This window comes from Amblyraja radiata, chromosome 32, assembly GCF_010909765.2.
Source record: "Amblyraja radiata isolate CabotCenter1 chromosome 32, sAmbRad1.1.pri, whole genome shotgun sequence".
Taxonomy (NCBI): Eukaryota; Metazoa; Chordata; class Chondrichthyes; order Rajiformes; family Rajidae; genus Amblyraja; species Amblyraja radiata.
The window spans coordinates 19,458,791-19,478,614 of NC_045987.1; the positions used below are offsets into that span (position 1 = coordinate 19,458,791).

The 19,824-nt window shown below is 44.8% G+C and overlaps 1 protein-coding gene across 1 annotated transcript in view; it reads left to right on the top strand.

Annotated features, from left to right (window-relative positions):
• The first annotated feature begins 447 nt into the window (after positions 1-447).
• Positions 448-19,824, top strand: part of LOC116990908 (zinc finger and BTB domain-containing protein 26-like) — a 32,938-nt gene continuing 13,561 nt past the window's right edge. Inside the window, exon 1 of the mRNA XM_033049051.1 lies at positions 448-512. The gene's annotated coding sequence lies outside the window, so the exon portion shown is untranslated. The remainder of the gene's footprint in view (positions 513-19,824) is intronic.

The window sequence follows — 19,824 nt, forward strand, 5'->3', positions numbered from 1 at the left end:
AGAGGAGAGAAAAATAGGAGAGGAGAGAAAAGAGAAGGGAGAAAAAGAGAAGAGAGGAGGAAAAGAGAGAAGGAGGAGAGAGGAGAAGTAGGGAAGAAGAAAGAAGAGGGAGAGGAGAAGGATGTGAAGAGGTGAAGGATAAGAGAAGCAGATAAGAGAAGAAGGAGAAGGAGGGAAGTGTAGGAGAGGAGGAGGTGTAGGTGTAGGGCAGGAGGAGGTGTAGGGTAGGAGGAGAGGGGAGGAGTGAAGAGGGGAGGAGTGAAGAGGGGAGGAGTGAAGAGGGAGGAGTGAAGAGGGAGGAGTGAAGAGGGAGGAGTGAAGAGGGAGGAGTGGCGGGCGGCTCCTTGAAGGCTGATTGACAGATTCTGCTCCCGGACCCGTCCGGCCCCGCGCGCGTTCCCGCCGCCCATCCCGCGCGTGCGCGCGCCCGCCGCCACCGAGCGAGCGAGCGAGCGAGCGCCGGATCCGCCGCCGCCGCCAGCAGCCGGGGAGCGGGGTCGGGGTCGGGGCAGGTACGGGGAGCAGAGTCGGGGTCGGGTTAGGGCGGTGGCCGGGCTGGGCCGGGCCGGGCCAGGCCAGGGGTGGGGGTGGGGGAGAGTGGCGGAGTGTGGGGGAGGGGGACTGAGACTGACTGAGTGAGTGAGGGAGGGAGGTGGGTGGGGGGCTCCCGGGGGCCGCGGCCTTCGCTAGAACCTTCCTCCAATACCACCACAACTGTGCGACCCCCACCCCGTTATAATGGCGGAGGGGAGAGGGCCAGAGGCCCCAGGACTGGGCCGGCCGGTGCCAGTGGTCTGGGGGGCGGTCCGGTTCGCCACTCGGAGCCGGCCCCGAGCAGGCTTGGCTTTGTTCCAGTAGGCGCTAGGCCCGGAGCCGGGGCCTGGCCGCAGATGACCCCCCGGTGCCCACACACTCCCCTCTCGCTGCAGCTCCCTTCCTTCACCCTCCCTTTGTGACTCCCATGCGTTTTAAATGTTGTGCATTCGTGGTTGCCCATCGATACCATAACCCTAGACCCCCTACCACCTCCTGATGTTGCACAGCACATGCAAGAGAAGTTATTCTCAGCAGCTCTGTGTTGCCCTGTGTTATTTTTAGTCCGGTTGCAAAGCATTGGATTTGTTTTTGGAGTGTATATTAATGTCCTTGTTGTGGTGTGTCATCGCAACACTTACCCGTATGCAGTGCCAACAACATTTCAAACTCTATTCCCCTCTCACCAACCTCCTTTTCGTTCAATTTGGGCTTTAGGCATTGTTTTGTGTTTTTGATCAATTGCTGGATAAATTATTTTGGTGTTTCTTGTCATTAGATTGTGCATGATAAGTATCGGTGAGTTAGTTCTGTGGAGCAGAGTGAGCAACAGTTTTTTAAATGTGGCACTTCAGCACATGTAGATGATGGTGGTTTTCAGTACATGGATAATTAAAAGGGACACATGCACTCTGTAAATGATTGTGTCAGTGTTCCAATGAATTTGTTAGTTTGGCATTAAGAGCAAATTGTTGTTTCACACCTTTTAAAATCTCAATTAGGGAATTGTAATAAAATGATTGTATAAGTAGTTAGTGAAAAGAGTTTGAGTTTTATGATAAGCAGTTGCCCTTGTTATTTCTTAAGAGTCAAAAGTGTTTATATTTACAGGGAATGAAACAATGGAATTCTTATTTGTTACAGCTTTACAGGTAGATGAACACAAGAAATATGATAATCAATAATGCAATAAATTAATAATCAGTAAAGTCTGAAGATGGGTCCCAACCCAAAACGATGCCTCTCCATTCCCTCCACAGGGCAGCATTGTGGCGCAGCTGGTAGAGCTGCTGCCTCACAGCATCAGAGACCCAGATTCAATCTTGACCTCAGGTGCTGACTGTGTGGGGTTTGCATGTCTTGTCTGTGACGACTTGAGTTTCCTCTAGGTGCTCTGGTTTCCCCCCACATTCCAAAGACCATGCAGGTTTGTAGGTTGATTGGCCCCTGTCAATTGCCCCCAGTGCGTTGTGTATAATGCTGTATATTTCAATCATCAAAGATGTTGCCTTACCCGCCAAGTTACTTCAGCACGTTGTGTTTTGCCGAACAATCAGTAATACTAGAGAACCAGATAATTTATATTGGAGAAACAAAGAACTGCAGATGCTGCTTTATATCAAATATAGACACAAAGTGCTGGAGTAACTCAGCAGGTCAGGCAGCATCTCTGGAGAAAAAGTATGGGTGACGAGAAGGGTCCTGACCTGAAACGTCACCCATCCTTTTTCTCCAGAGATGCTGCCTGACTTGCTGAGTTACTCCAGCTCTTTGTGTCTATTATTTATATTGGAAAGTGCTTTATAGCAAGCTACAGTCTTCAATAAAACTAGTAGATTGAAAGGTACTTGAGCTGTCCTAATTATAACATTTGCAATTTATTTTGTACTAAATGAAAACGTATAATAATTTTCTCTGGGTTCTCTGGTTTACTCCCACATTCCAAAGACTTGCAGGTTTGTAGGTTAATTGGTGTCTTTAAATTGCCCCTGGTGTGTAGGATGTGAAAGTGAGATAACGTGGAAGTAGTGTGCAGGGAAATCACAGGGTGATTATGGACTCAGTGGGCCGAAGGGCGGGCCTGTTTTCATGCTGTATCTCTCAACTAAACTAAATGTAAAACTTTCTTAATGCAGAGTAGAAGAGAAAGAAAGAAGCATGTCTTTTTTCTCCCTGTCAAACAGCTTGTAAACAGATTCATCTGTTAGTCCGTGTGCTGTCGTGGTTTGCAGGCATTTCACACTTGCGTTTTTAAACAGAAACAGTCAGTGCAATTTGATGATTAATATCTGAAGAACTAACAAAAAAAAGGACACATTTCCAAGTGTAACCACAGGAGAATAAATATTCGTCAGTTTGTAGAATATTTTGTGTTTCTGTTTAAATGAATTACATTAATTCATTCATTCATGACATCAGGTTCATTTGTCAATTGCCATCATGAGCCCTCCAGGGAAAAAGTGACTTTTTTTTGAATGAATAATGTAGAAATGGCCAGTGGTTATTTGTACTGGCAGTGAATTTTGGCTCGTATGTGCTTTGAAAGGAATGAACCCCCAAAAGGCCAAGAAGTAGTGCAGACATAACTCTAAAAATAAAATGCTGGAAATACTTATCAGGTCAGGCAGCATCTGTGAAAGAAAACAAGGTAAACATTTTGGGTCAACAACCTTTTTTGTAGGAAAAGGTTAAAAAAAAGTGTTAAATGTGAATACCTCGGATCGCGTTTAAAAAAAATAACTGCTGGAGAAACTCAGCAGGTCAAGCCGTGTTTGTGGAGGCAAAGATATGGTCAATATTTCGGGTCAAGACCCTGCATGAGGATCCTCCACAGACGCCAAATTCCTCAAGCATTTTAAGAATCATTTTTATATGTACTGACAACGGAACAGCAAAATTCTTATTTGCAACAGCATAGCTGGTATGTAAATGTAATGCACCTAGATAATGTATAATGAATAAAAATTTAAGAAATTAATGACCGGAATACGAGTGCAAAGAATTTCTTTGCGCAACCAAAGACAGTCTACAGTTCACAGTTGAGATTAGTGTGACGTAGTGTTCAAGAGCCTGATGGTTTGGGGATGAAGATATCTTTAACATGGTGGTAAACACAATATGCTGGGGTAACTCAGCAGGCGAGGCAGCATCTCTGGAGGGAAGGAATGGGTGACGGTTCGAGTCGAGACCCTTCTTCAGACTGATGTCAGGGGAGTGGACTGGACAAAGATAGAATGTAGGCGGAGACAATAAGACTAGTGGGAGAACTGGGAAGGGGAAGGGGATGGAGAGAGAATGCAAGGGCTATCTGAAGTTTGAGAAGTCAATGTTCATACCGCTGGGGTGTAAACTACCCAAGTGAAATATGAGGTGCTGTTCCTCCAATTTAGGCTGGGCCTCACTCTGACAATGGAGGAGGCCCAGGACAGAAAGGTCAGATTGGGAGGGGGAGTTGAAGGGCTGAGTCACCGGGAGATCAGGTAGGTTAAAACGGACTGAACAAAGGTGTTCAGTGAAATGATCGGCGAGCCTGCGCTTGGTCTCATCGATATAGAGAAGTTGACACCTGGAACAGCGGATGCAGTAGATGGGGTTGGAGGAGGTGCAAGCCTCATCTGGAAAGACTGTTTGGGTCCTTGGATGGAGTCGAGGGGGGAGGTAAAGGGACAGGTGTTGTGGTCACAGTTTTCAGTCTCCTATACCTTCTTCGTAATATTATTTTGCTCCAGGTTCCAGCATATGCAATATGCCTGATTGGGGTAAGGCTGAGAGGGAGTAGTCAAGACTGGTTAATTGCACCTGGTCTGATTGCCAGAGGTGTTAGTGGCAAACAAATGGAGGGGAAATATTGCCGGAGCTTTGGAATGCCAAATACCTGAGGTGTTGGAAACCTGGAATAAGAAAGAGACGGCTGGAAATAGTGGGTTGGAGAAAAATTGTATATGTAATAACAAGCAGATGCTAGTTTATACCAAAGATGGACACAAAATGCAGGAGTAACTTAGAGGTCAGGCAGCATACCTGGAGAACATGGATAGGTGACTTTTCAGCTCGGAACCCAAAGGCTGAAAGGTATTTTATTGTCACGTGTACCAATTAAGGTACAGTGAAATTCTTCATCAGAACAGAAGCGTCGCCTATCCATGTTCTCCAGGGATGCTGCAGCATTTTATGTTTATCTTTGGGGGGGGGGGAAATGTTGTTGATTTTATAGGTTATACCTTGTATTGGAACTGGCTAGTTCTTGTACATATTGGGGAAAAGCTGACAACTTAAAGCTGTTGATTTCACTCTTGAGGGCTATAATGTGTCCTGTTAAAAGATGGATGCCGTTGCTGAAACTTGCTCTGGACTTTGATGTCACAGAGTGAGTGCTCAAAAAATGGGTTAGAATGGGTGAGGGTGGAGATTTAAGGTAACAGGCAAGTGGAAGTTTAGCATCACCCTTAGACTAAAAATTGCTCCACGAAATATGCGCTTTGCTCCTCCATTGTAGAGGAGATCATATTGTAAATAGCAAAAGCAGAAAGGCCAAATTAGAAGAAGTACACGTGAATCAGACCTATCCTGGTCGGAATCTTTGGATGGTGCAAAGGGAGTTAGTAAACAGACACGTGTTGTTTCTTCTGCAGTTTTTTGGGGGGATGCTGCAAGAAGGGAGGGTGGGGCGGGTTAACCTCGGTGGAAATAAAAGAGTGGGAGCAGTGGCAAGAACAGTCACTGGAATACTGAAAGTGAAAGTGATAATGGCATTGTTTTTGAAGTGGCGTGAATCATGGAGGACAATTGTTGAATACAGACACTGGTAGGTGGACAGCGAACACCAGATGAGCTGCATCCTTCTGTGGAGAGGAGTAAGAGCAGTGGGAACAGAAATGGTTCAGAGCCCTGACAATTACGGTGGAGGGAAACCACGATTAATGATGGGGGGGGGGGAGGTAGAGGGAGCTTATAAAACTTGTGAGGAAGGTGCCAGCACCAGAACATGTTTCAGAGCTAGAGATAATGGGAGAATGGACGGGTGTACTTGCAGGAAGCAGAGTGGGGGAGGTGGGGTTAGATTGTGAGAGTCTGTGTGCTTGTGCTGCATTAACTTGGTTTCTTTTCCCATGGTTGTAGTCTGACCACCTGAGTATTTCCAGCAGATTTTATTTCAGATTTCTATCATCTGCAATTTGTATTTATATTTGTATGCTGGTTGGCCTTTGGTTCAGGGATGAAGCAACAAGTCCCAAGCCCATCCTGATATGGAATGATGGTGTGGTGAAATCAGATGCGCAGGCTGAAAATGTAAAAACGGTGGAGGGTATTGACAATGTCATGGATGTAATTGGGAAGCGAAGAGACAAAATGATGGAGAAAGAGTAGTCCAGGGAGTAAGAAATGGGTTCTGTGGGGCAATATCTGGATAAAACCATGTAATCTAAAGATCCTAGGTAGGAGGTAAAAGTGAGCTGTGAATGGGGATTTGAGAAGTGATGGTCCAGGACACAGTTTTGGACACAGTTTTCTGATGTCAGCATTTTCATTTAAAATATTGATTATGAACAAAATATTCTTTGGTCTTCTCTGGACAATGTACCGAGAGAATTGTCTTTAAAACCTGCCCCTCTAATCCTGTTGAATTACTTCATAGAACTAGTTTAATTAAGATGCTCACTTCCCCATGTAGTCTATGCAAGTCCCTTCGCCTTGTCTATCAGTGATGACGCTGATGTAATGCTTAAAAGCAGGACATTTGCCATGACCAGTCACAGTCAGATACTGCATATGGCTTACTATTTCTCTGTATGCTGCCCTCATGGGAAAAATGTCATGCAAACCAAATTCTTTATCGCACTCTGCTTGAAACCACAAAACCCTGGATTTAAAATGTACTTAATATACATCTACATGTGGCCTTTTTTCTGGAAGTTGAAGATACCAGGTTTATTCCATTTAATTTCCAACCCTTCACTCTAGTGTTTACTGCAACACTCAAAATGGCCATCTGGCCTTTACTGCACAAATAAACAAATCCCAGGGAGTCTGTAAATCCTTTGCAGTTGGCACTGTAGTCTCGGCAAATGCTGAACTGCTCTTTGGACCCATCTGTCAAGCAGCATGATCTGCCACAGGAAAAATCAGTTTTGAGTATCGGCAGAAACTGCCTTATCATTGACACCATCGAGTACTAAATGTTTGCAATGCTGTCTATGATTATATACATACAGCATAACTGCACAAATTTAGTATTTGAAATACCTTCGCTAACTCTAGCAGCCAGATCATCAAAGATTAACAAGTGGTATGAAAAGAGTTCATTTTGCCAGGTCAGAATGACTGGTGCAGATTGTAATGTGCCAATCTGTAGATAAAGAGATAGGGTATGTCACCTTTCAGCTTCACACACTATACATAGGCTTACTTTACTAAAAGCCCTGTCCCACGGTAGGAGTTCATTCCAAGAGCTCTCCCGAGTAAGCACGGAGAATGAACGTAGCGGGTACGCCGGAGCTCGGGGACGTCTCTTAGCGCTACGGCAGGTACTAGGGAAGACTCGCTAAGCACGGGAAGACTTGTGAAGATTTTTCAACATGATGAAAAATGTCCACGAGAGCCCCAAGTACCGACGAGTGGCCATTACCGTAAATCTCCGAGATCGAATCAGGGCAAATTCGGGAGAACTCTTGGAATGAACTCGTACCGGGGGACAGGGCTTTAAGCTGGAGAAAAAGCTTTGAATGTACCTAGAGAATTCAAATTTATGTAACTAAATAAAAGATCTGTAATAAAAGATTATAAAAGATTCACCATTAAAACCCACTGAAGTTTGCCACTGGCCTTTTTGTGGAGGGAATCTGCCATCCTTGTCCAGACTGTCCACACTTGTCGCTTTACCTCCCCCCTTGACTCCATTCAAGGACCCAAGCAGTCGTTCCAGGTGCGACAGAGGTTCACCTGCATCTCCTCCAACCTCATCTATTGCATCCGCTGCTCTAGATGTCAGCTGATCTACATCGGTGAGACCAAGCGTAGGCTTTGCGATCGTTTCGCCGAACACCTCCGCCTAGTCCGCATTAACCAACCTGACCTCCCGGTGGCTCAGCACTTCAACTCCCCCTCCCATTCCGTATCCGACCTCTCTGTCTTGGGCCTCCTCCATGGCCAGAGTGAGCACCACCGGAAATTGGAGGAACAGCACCTCATATTCCGCTTTGGTAGTCTGCATCCTAGTGGCATAAACATTGAATTCTCCCAATTCCATTAGCCCTTGCTGTCTCCTCCCGATCCTAGCTCTCCCTCAGCCCTCAGACTCCTCCTCCTCCTTTTTCCTTTCTTCTCCCCCCACCCTCCATCAGTCTGAAGAAGGGTTTTGGCCCGAAACGTTGCCTATTTCCTTCACTCCATAGATGCTGCTGCACCTGCTGAGTTTCTCCAGCACTTTTGTCTACCTTCGATTTTCCAGCATCTGCAGTTCCTTCTTAAACACAATGTCCTGTATATGACCCCATACTCAATGATATGGTGATTCCGAACTGATCTGAAAGCTGCTCTGTTCTTATAGTATTAGGAATGTGCAATACATGCAAATGTGGCCTAATGTCTTTAATGAATTATTAGTAGTCATGCTGGTTATTCTCACAGATGCTGCTTGACTTACTGAGCATTCAAGAATTTTCTGTTTTTATTTCAAATTTTCAGCTGCCTTTTTTATTCAGGAACTCCCCTGGTAGAATGTTGCCAAATTTATGGCCAGCTATCAGCAGCATTAACTAGTTAGTTTTTAGATTGAAAAGTGGATAAGATGCTCTGTTTCAAATCATTCTAATTCTGAGAATTCATCCTTATTCAGGTCACTGCAACTCTTGATAAACTTGCAGCGTTAAGTACTTTGGCCAAATGTGTAAACATGTTCAGCATAGATCATTCTTGGGGAATACTGTAAATATCTGGTACACTGACATTTATTGCTGTAGTATATAATTTGTTTTTGAAATGTGTCGGGTTGGCATTGAGCTGCTCTAAAATGTTTCTGTTTTACCCAAGTTGTTCAGCTGCTGCTCCAGAGATTGAACGTGCAGCAGCCACCGCACGGGTTTAATTTTGGAAAGTGTAGTAGCTTCTCTGAAACATAAGGTTATCTATTACTGACAGCATATTCAACAGGAAATGCTTAGTTGCAATAAATCTAGCTGCCTTCAGCAATGTCACTACAATATTTATTTTGGTTCCTGCATATTTATCTAGTTTCAGAACCAATGCAAGACAGTTTCCACATATGTCTATCCCTGCTGTGGAACCATTGAACTGAACAAGACTGTGTTTGACTCTATTTGATCAGCTCTATTTAATGCTTGAAGTTGAGGCAACGTACAATTGTTTAGGGATAGATATTTCTGATTATTTTGATCTGCTAATCTTCATTAGATTAGTGAATCGCCGTAATTTTTTTCTGTCTGGAATGGGCCACTTAATTGTGCATCGGCAAACTGTCCTGCTCCCCTTTCCATACAGTTAATGAAGCCGAGTGTTGGCTCCATTGCTGTATGCTGAAAAAGATCCATAATTTTATACAATGGATAGTAGTGGAAGAATATTGGGGTTAGTGCAGGAAAGGATCAACAGTGATCTAATTGAATGATGGAGCAGACAAAAGGGTGTGAATAGCCGTTCTAAGCATTAAGCATGCCAAACATGTTAATAATTACTTAATACTCAAAGTTTAAAATTGTCTGTCATTCTCGTCCAAAGATAGAAGAAAGTCCTACAGTATCTCCTGAAAATGTTAAATTAATTAATTTATTTTATATGGAACTGGCATAGTCGACTCAAAACATTCCTGTGATAACTCTTGAGTAAATGTTGTCTAAGTGACCATGTTGCTATCATTTCCTTGACATCAAGGTGTCTATTATGATCTGTTTTAAGTGGAGTGAAGTTAAGGCATTGCTTTTGGGCAAATCAGAAATATCGGCTTCTACTGCATAAACTTCCAATTGGGAGAAAATGCCAAGGTTCATTGTTAAAATTACCTCCATATTGCTGAGGACAAATCAAATCAAATGCTCATGTGAATTACTAATTGTGTCAATATTGCTTATAATTTTTTGTAAATATGTGATTCTCATAACTATTATTCCTGGAGTCGAAAGCCAGAAATTCAACTTTCAGCTGTCCCACATGTTAGAGCAGGTGTCTTCATGAGCAGCAATTTCTTACCTTTTTCAGGAGCACATATTTGCTTTGCACACAAAACAGTCCCTTATGTATAACCCTAATTACAGAATTTCTTCTATATCTCTTTCCTCATCTTAGATACTTCTTAAAACTTTGAACGAGCCTAAAGGCATTTTGTTTCATGTACCTTGTGTAGCTCTGTAAAGAGCCACAGGATGATTTATTATGTTATGATTCTTCATAAACACGTGTTGTTACCTGTTCCTATGGACTATGATTTTATTTGGTTGGGTTGGGCGGTGGAGTCTTCAGAATTACAGCAGTTGCATTTCAATTTTGTGTGAATTGGAGTTAATATGTGACGTATTCAAGGGAAAAATACAAGTTTGACAGACAGCTTTCTGCATGTGGATGCAGTTAATAGCATAGGATTAGATCTGATGATTGGAGGCATGTACAGATTTCATAATCTATAAGTAGAATAGATATAAGGCACAGATAAGAAATTGGAAGTGAGTGCTGTGACCATGTCATGGCTTGTGTATAATAGATTTCCAAATACAAATATTTGTTAGAAATGTAAAGGTTCAATTATGAATGACAACAAAAAAGCTTATAAAACCATACTAAAGTGGACAGACGTTTTGTAATTGTAACCGCTGTAAAGGTGAAAATTTTCCGTTTTATATGTGATTAGATATAATAAAAAATAACATTTTGTACATTTTAATAAGCCGTTCCATATAGAAAATTATAAAATCCTTCATTTGTAATAATTGAAATCCTTCAATCCATTCCTACTTAATTTGCCTAATTAAAGTAGATATCTGCAACTCTGTATGTCAGATAAGGGATCAATGAAGTGGATTTATACATCTTAAAGGAGGAAAGAAAGCAGAGAGAAAGCAGTAAGAACATTCAAGAGTTTAGGGTCTTGGCACACAGAGAGAATAAAGTTGGATTCGATTTGTGTAAAATTGGTGGTTAATGGTCAGCGTGGATTCAGGGAGCTAAAGGACCTGTTCCCATGCTGTATCTCTCGATGACACAGCAGCAAGTTGTGCCATAACTAAGTTTGAAGATATGCAAGAGGACAAAATTAGGCACCAGTGAAGGAAGGAAGGAAGGTAAAAGAGCATTGTCCCATCTCCACCCTTTTCCGCCTTCCGCAGAGACCGTTCCCTTTGCAACTCCCTGGTTAACTCATCCCTTCCCACCCCCTCCCCATGTACCTTTCTCTGCAACCGCAGAAGATGCAATACCTGTCGCTATAGCTCTTCCCTCGACTCCGTCCAGGGACCCCGACAGTCCTTTCAGGTTAGGCAGAGGTTCACTTGCACCTCCTCCAACCTCACATACTGCATCCGTTGTTCAAGATGTGGACTCCTATACATCGGTGAGACCAAACGCAGACTGGGCGATCGCGTGAACCAATCTGATCTCCTGGTTGCTGACACTTTGACTCTCCTTCCCATTCCTACACAGACCTTTCTGTCCTCTGTCTCCTCCATTGTCAGAGTGAGGCTGAACGCAAATTAGAGGAACAGCATCTCATATTTCGCTTGGGCAGCTTACAACTCAGTGCGATGAATTTTGATTTCTCTCACTTCATGTAGCCCCGGCGCTCGCTATCTCTATCCTTCCCCCTCCCAAGTCGCACTAGCTTCTCATTTTCACCATACATACAGCCTGTTTCCTTTATCATCATTACTTTTTTGAATATCTTTCATTGATTGTTATTTATTTATCTCTGCACATCACCGTCTATATCTCTCCTTTCCCTTAAGCCCCAGTGAGTGGTCTCCATGTACTCGTGGCCGCAAGTAGGTCGCGGCGTTTTTTCCAGCCTGATAAAACATGTCTACGAGTAAAAAAAAAGGCCGGCATGGAAAAAATTAATGCTTTTTACTCGTAGGTAGGACGTGATGGTAGTCGTGGGTCGGTAACTGGCCCGAGAAAAAAAAAAGAAAATATGACATTTTATCATGTGATCATTTCCACTCCTAGCTAGTCGTAGTTGGCCTTAGGTGTGGAAGACCGAGGTCAAGGCGGGTCGTAGGAGGTCGTGGACATAGTCGTAGGAGGCCGTAGTCGTAGGAGGTCGTAGAAGGTCTTTTACTTCGGCGAATCAACACGACCGTGACATTTTTTTCAACCCGTCTAGGGTCTTCTAAACTCGTGGATTAGGTCGTCCAAGTGGGACAGCCCCTTCATCCCTGACCTGTCTGAAGAATGGTCTCGACCTGAAACGTCACCCATTCCTTCTCTCCACAGATGCTGCCTGTTCCGCTGAGTTACTCCAGCCTTTTGTGTTTATCTTAGGCTATGAAGTGTGCCTTGCTAAAGTGGTGTTTAATAGGAGTTGCTCATACACCCACAGCGGCCTGTAAGACTTTAGGCTTTTAGAGAGAAAAACATTTGAAAGATGTTTTTTGCAGAAAAGAAATTGCTTTCAACAGGCAATCTCAAAAGAAGAGAAAATTTTAAGAGGCACATTCCAAGATTGGAGAGTGAAGGGTGAAAGGCACTATACAAAAGGAACACATAACAGACTACTAGACATGAGGGATGGTCATTTGTGGGGAGAGAATTAAAACTATTCTAAAAATGAATTCAAAGAAACAAGCTTTGTATTGCCCCATTGAAAGATTCAAGATTCCAGAGACATTTATTGTCACATGCACCAATTGGTACAGTGAAATTTGGGGTCACCATACAGCCATACAAATAAAAAAGAGCACAACACACGATAGTGTTTAACATAAACATCCCCGCACAGCAGAATTGTGAGGGAAGGCAACAAAGTTGTCATCCTCCTCTTTGATGTTCACCCGTGGTCGGGGCCTCCCGAGACCTCCACAGTCGCCGCTACGGGCGGCCCGATGTTCAGGCCCTCTCGCCGGGATGATGGAACTCCAACGTCATAACGGAAGAACATTCTCAGCGGCTTGGAGTTCCAAATCGGCCACTTCTTACCGGAGACTGCGGCTCCCGAAGTCCACAGGCCGAGCTGGGCGGAGATTCACACAGGCGGCCCTTGGAAAAGGGATCCCAGGACTCCGCGAAGTTGAAGACGCGACTTGGAGAATAGTGACTGGGAAACAGTTTCCCCCTTACCCTACCCACCTCTCTCCCATAAAAAGACTAAGACATACTTTTTAAACAGACAAAAAATGTTTTTAAAGATGGAAATACATACAGACTGTAGGCAGAGGCTGCCATCATACGGCACCCCTAGTGGAAGACTTGGAAGTAAAGATATAGACTGAAGAGACTGCAGATCCTGTAATCTGGAACAATTTAAAAACAATGTTGCAAGACCTCGAGCAGTATCTGTGAAAGCAAAAGATGTAAGTCGATGTTTCAGATGAGACCCTGTATCTGGACTGGGGCAAGAGGAAAGATTGCCAGTACAGGTGCACAACCTTTTATCCGGAGTTCCGGAAACCGAAAAGCTCCGAAAACCGGACATTTTTTCCAGGATGTCGCCTGCACGCCAAAGCTCGCGTTTGGCGCCAAACTTGACCCGAAATGACCCACGGTCAACCCAGGTCTGTACTACTGTAGCAGCTGCCTCCTCCCCGGAGACCGGGGAGTCACTTAAACATCTGTAAATCATTGCTTAAATGTTAGTCAGTTAGTTTGGAGGGCTTTTATGTGAAGGGAGGGGGGGGGGGGACTTTAATTCTTAGTCCCCTACCTGGTCGGAGAGGCGGGGAGCGGGCAATGCCTTACCAGGTCGCCGTGCAGTAAGCTCCGGAGCGCTGTGGCCGCCGACTCCCAACATCGCGGAGCTGGGGCTGCGGGCGTCCGGCCGCGGGCGGCGCCGGTTGGAGCTCCGACCCCGGCAACTCTACCCCTGGCTGCGCGGCGCTCCATATCCAGCGCGGCCGGACGCCCGCAGCCCCAGCTCCGCGATGTTGGGAGTCGGCGGCCACAGCGCTCCAGAGCTTACCGCACGACGACCCGGTAAGGCATTGCCCGCTCCCCGCTGGTATCCCAGCGCTGTGGCCGCCGACTCCCAACATCGCGGAGCTGGAGCTGCGGGCGGCGCTGGACTTGGAGCGCCGCGCAGCCAGGGGTAGAGTTGCCAGGGTCGGAGCTCCAACCGGCACCACCCGCGGCCGGACGCCTGCAGCCCCAGCTCCGCGATGTTGGGAGTCGGCGGCCACAACGCTCCGGAGCTTACTGCACGGCGACCCGGTAAGGTATTGCCCGCTCCCCGCCTCTCGGACCAGGTAGGGGACTAAGAATTAAAGTTTCCCCCTTCACCCCCCCCACCACATAAAATCCCTCCAAACTAACTGACTAACATTTAAGCAATGATTTACAATGATTCCCCGGTCTCCGGGGAGGAGGAAGCCGCTCCAGACTTTTCAAGCCGCCATAGTAGCAATATGGAATTTTGCTTAGTTTAGTTTAGTTTTGAGATACAGTGCAGAAACAGGCCCTCTACAGCTGTGCCACCGTGCCGCCTCAAAGGTGATAAGTAGAACCAGATCAGAAGGGGAGATTGAGCCAGATGGCGGGTGGTGTAGGTGATCAATGGGACCAAATAAGGAGGGAATGATGGACAAATGTAAATGGCTGGGCAGGGAGGAGGATGGAAGAGACGAACAAGAGGAGAAAACTAGTTGGAGTAAATTGCAGAGAAGACTGGGGACTGTGGGTTACCTAAAAAAGGAAAATTCTATATTCAGACTAGTGACTTTTGACTACCCAAGGGCAATCTGAGATGTTGTTCAACCAATTTGAGTTTAGCCTCTCTGTAGCAGTGGAGAAGGACGGACAGGACTTTGTGGGAGTGGGAAGAAAAATTAATGTATTGTGCAAGGACCAGAGTTTGTGAGCAGTAAACCTAACATTTTTGTGGGGTTTTTTCTACTAATGATATTGTGCAACAGTTGTTAAGAGGAAGCCACTTTTTTATACATATTAACTGGCTTTTTAAAAATCAACATTATCACTAGATTTCAAGTGTTCATAGTAGTAATGTGGCACAGCCGATGGAGCTGTTGCCTCACAGCATCAGAGACCCGGGTTCCATCCTGACCTCGGCTGCTATCTATGTGGAGTTTGTACGTTCTTCCTGTGACCATGTGGGTTCCATCTGGATGCTCTGATTTCCTGCCACATCTCAAAAATGCTGAGGCCTCTGTAAATTGCCCCTGGTGTGCAGGGAGTGGGTAGGAAAGTGGGATAATGTACTACCAGTGTTTAAGGGTGATTGATTGTAGGCGTGGATTGGGCCAAAGGGCCTGTTTCCATACTGTATCTCTAAACTAAACTAATGCTTTTTGATCTATATATTCCTTTTCCTTTTAAATATTGAACGTTAGTCTACTGCTATTACCCTGTTCCAAGCAAAATGTTTAATGGTACAATGCCACATCACAGAATTCGCAATCTTCATTATAATATTGGACGGAGTCCAAAAATGGGAGAAATAAAACTGTTTATCCTTTCTGACATAAGTCAGGAATTCATAATAAACCTGTGGGGACAAGCTGGAATTATCAAACAACCCATCAGAATTGCCTCCCAAAGTCCTCTGACAATTGTACAATTGTATGAAGACCAGGTTTTAGACATCTACGATGTAGTTTTGTAAAGGAATTATGCAGGCCAAAGAATTTACAGTGTATATCTGCAGAATGTTTTGAGGAAGGACATTCTTGCTATTGAGGGAGTGCAGTGTAGATTTACAAGGTTAATTCCCGGGATGGCAGGACTGTCATATGCTGAGAGAATGGAGCAGCTGGGCTTGTACTCTCTGGAGTTTAGATGGATGAGAGGGCATCTCATTGAAACATATAAGATTGTTAAGGGTTTGGACACGCTAGAGGCAGGAAATATGTTCCCGATGTTGGGGGAGTCCAGAACCAGGGCTCACAGTTTAAGAATAAGGAGTAAGCCATTTAGAACGGAGACGAGGAAACACTTTTTCTCACAGAGTGTGGTGAGTCTGTGGAATTCTCTGCCTCAGAGGGCGGTGGAGGCAGGTTCTCTGGATGCTTTCAAGAGAGAGCTTGATAGGGCTCTTAAAAATAGCGGAGTCAGGGGATATGGGGAGTAGGCAGGAACGGGGTACTGATTGGGGATGATCAGCCATGATCACATTGAATGGCGGTGCTGGCTCGAAGGACCGAATGGCCTACTCCTGCACCTATTGTCTATTGTAATGTGGAATTGATTGCTTAATGAATTGTACTAAAACAGTATGGAAAGCTTTTGAGGTGCATTTTTTCTTTCTTTTTAGTGTATTAAACATCCTCATTCTTTTAAACCCCAATATGATTTTAAGTAGTTACTACCTTGATTACGGTTGTTTTACTCCACAAGCTTATCTGTTGATCTACTGTTGTTCTACTCCACAAGCTTATACAATACAATACAATACAATACCTTTTATTTGTCATTTGAACCTCACATGAGGTTCAAACGAAATTTGGTTTCTGCAGCCATACAAGAAAAGAACCAAGACACACACACCAACACAATTTACACAAACTTCCATCACAGTGAGTCTCCTCACTGTGATGGAAGGCAAAGTCTTGTCTCTCGTCTTGTCTCTCCCCTGCTCTCCATTCCTCTCCCAAAGTCGAGGTCAAAGCCCCCGGCGGGCGCTAGCAAGTCCGCGGCCACTCAAAGCCACGCCGGGCGATGTAAGGCCCTGCCCCGGGTCTTGGTGTTGGAGCCCCCGGCGGGCGCCTGCAAGTCCGCGGCAAATTAAAGCCGCACCGGGCGTTGTAAGGCCCCACTCCAGGTCACTCTCAACCCCGCAATTCGGGCGGGAGAAGTCGCCGTTGCCGGTGCCCCGCAAAGCGGTCTCCCACCGGGGACCCGCGAGCTCCCGGTGTCACCATCCACCGGAGTCGGGTCGCAGCAGCGCGCCACCGCAGCTCTCCACGCTCCGAAGCCGGCCAGCTCCACGGAGGTAGGTCCGCAGCTCCACAGCTCCATACCTCCACATCTTTATCTTTTACCTTGTTTATTTTCCCTTTTAAATGTACACCATTGTTTTCTGGTTTGTGCAAAAGATTTATTCACCCAAATAGCTTGTTTCCAGAGACATAAAGTCTTGAAGGTAGACACAACTAGTTGGAGTAACCAGCAGGACAGGCAGCAGCTCTGGAGAGAAGGAATGGATGATGTTTCAGGTCAAGACGCTTCTTCGGACTGAAAGTCACGGGAAAGGGAAACGAGAGATATAGACGATGATGTAGAGAGATGTGGAAAACAATGAATGAAAGATATGCAAAAATGTAACTATGATAAAGGAAACAGTCCATTGTTAGCTGTTTATTGGTCGAGAACGATAAGCTGGTGCGACTTGGGCGGGGGAGGGATGGAGAGAGATGGAACACAGGGGTTACTTGAAGTTAGAGAAATCAATATTCATACCACTGGGTTGTAAGCTGCCCAAGAAAAATATAAGATGCTGTTCCTCCAATTTGTGTTCAGACTCACTCTGACATGGGAGGAAGCCTGGGACAGATAGGTCAGTGTGGGAATGGGAAGTAGAATTAAAGTGTTTAGAAACTTGGAGATCAGGTAGGTCCAGGCAGACTGAGCGAAGGTGTTCAGCGAAGCAATCACCCAGTCCACGTTTGGTCTCGCCAATTTATAAGAGTCCACATCTTGAACAACGGATACAGTAGATGTGGATGGAGGAGGTGCAGGTGAACCTCTGCCTAACCTGAAAGGACTGTTGAGGTCCCTGGATAGATTTGAGGGAGGAAGTATAGGGACAGGTGTTGCATCTTCTGCAGTTGCTGGGGAAGGTACCTGGGGAGAGGGTGGTTTGGGTGGGATGGGATGAGTTAGCCAGGGAGTTGCGGAAAGATCAGCCTGCGGAAGGCGGTAAGGGGTGGAGATGGGAAGATGTGACTAGTAGTGGGATCGGTGGAGGAGGCGAAAATGTCAGAGGATTACGAGTTACTACACATAAAACCTTGAAGGTACAGACATGAATTTAAAAAGACACAGGAGGGTATATCAGAAGATGGCTACTTAAAAACCCTATCTGAAGTAGGGTCTCAACCCAGAACATCACCCATCCCTTCTCTTCAGAGATGCTGCCTGTCCCGCTGTGTTACTCCAGTATTTTGTGTCTATCTTTTGTTTAAACCAGCATCTGCAGTTCCTTCATACACACTTAAAAACTCTCCTGGATAACTGCTTCATGATATTTATTATCAAAAAGAAAATCATATCTATTTAGATTTCAATTTTGTTTTTAAGAACTGAAGAAATATGGGGTTTTTAAAAAATATATTGCAGGTGCCCATCACAACAGGTGGGGATATGTTCTGGAGGGAAAAATAACACCTGTTAAACTTGGAAATATCTTTCAAAAGACATATTACCTAGCTTTTTTAAAACATGTACTTCACTCTATTATCAGGTCACCCACAGCTCTTTGTTACTGTAAGTAGGCCAAAGTTCTTGAGTGATCTTATCTGAGTAGCTTTTAAGCTAATAATTGTTTTTGTAAGTGTGAGAGAGAGAGAGACAGAGAGAGAGAAAAATAGTTTTTTTTGATTAATGCCGAAACCTATTAATAGCCTATTAATTCAGCTACAGGTTCACAGTTAGTCATGAGAGCTCAGTGGTCTGTGCATTATAGCATCCAGATCTCTTTGTCAGTCGTGATTTCCTGCAAGTAAAGCTTGTATTTTGCCGACTGTACCAATGTGCTGGATGGTGCATTTACCTAAACTAAATTATATTTGCAGTTGTGGTTTCCTGCCACCCCCCCCCCCCCCCCCCCCCCCCCCCCCCAGCACAATTTGATGTACCTCTCCATTGTGTTGACTATACCCATGGATAATATGCCTCAAGGCAGTAATTACAACTATGGTCATTTCAAGCTGCCACTGATACAAAAAAGCTGTGTATTACACCTTTACCAGAGACTTTTTATTTGGATGCGGTAACCAACAGTGCTTGCTGCTGACCTTGTTGACAGCTGCCTGGAAAGATTCACTGACCCCTGGTGAAAACTCCCATTTGTCATGTTGGTTCCTGCTGGGCATCAGCTTAAGATTTTCCCTGATGGCCAGGAGTTGTGATGTCATCAAATTGGCTGCAATAAACAAACTGCTGGAGGAACTCTGGTTCAGACAACATCAGAACCGAAACGTCATCTGTCTGTTCCCTCCAGCTGAGTTCCTGCCTGACCCACTGAGTTCCTCCAGCAGATTGTTTTTTTTGCTGCATCAGATTCCAACATCTGCAGTCTCTGATGTTTCTATCGGACTGGCTGCATAGCTTAAGAGAAGGCTATGAGTTTTATTAGCAGAAGATAAAAACACATTGTTATAAACAACTTAAACATTTTAGTCAAGTAGAGTTCATTATCTATTGTGCAATTACAGTGAGGTATGGGTACAATTAAAATCTTGCTTGCAGATTAACTTGGACCACACAAACAAAGTTTGCATTATTTATAAATTATTCAGATTTTATAAGAGAATGCAAAGAAAAGGTCGGCAAAAAAGGACATTAGTGCAAAAAAACATAATTAGAAAAGTAGTCCATGGTATTGCAAGAGGTGCTCCATAGTGTTCAAGAACCTGATAGTTCCAGGAAAGTGTTCAAGAAGGAACTGCAGATGCTGGGAAATTGAAGGTACACAAAAATGCTGGAGAAACTCAGCGGGTGCAGCAGCATCTATGGAGCGAAGGAAATAGGCAACGTTTCGGGCCGAACCCGTTCTTCAGTTCCAGGAAAGTAGCTGTTTCTGAACCTAGTAGCGTCATTCCACTTCTGCCTGATGGTAGCAGCAAGAAGAGGACATGTGCCGGATGGTGGGGATCGTTGATGATGAATGTTGCCTTCTTGAGAATCTCATGTAGGTGAGGAGGACTGTGCCCGTGATGCACCAGGCTACATGCAGAGCCTCTTGCATACCTATGCTGTGGAATTGCCACCCTGGTACCCTGAGATCTTCAGGGTTTTTCTCGACCACGGGTTTCTAGCTTCTTAATACAATTTTGTGTGGTTCAGCCAAGTCCAATAGTACGCAGAATATTATAATCAAGAGAATTTCACTTCAAGACCTATGTGGGTAGTTTAAGAATTTGTTAGATTATAGCTTAATTCATTTAATAGTGAAATTGAGTCTTT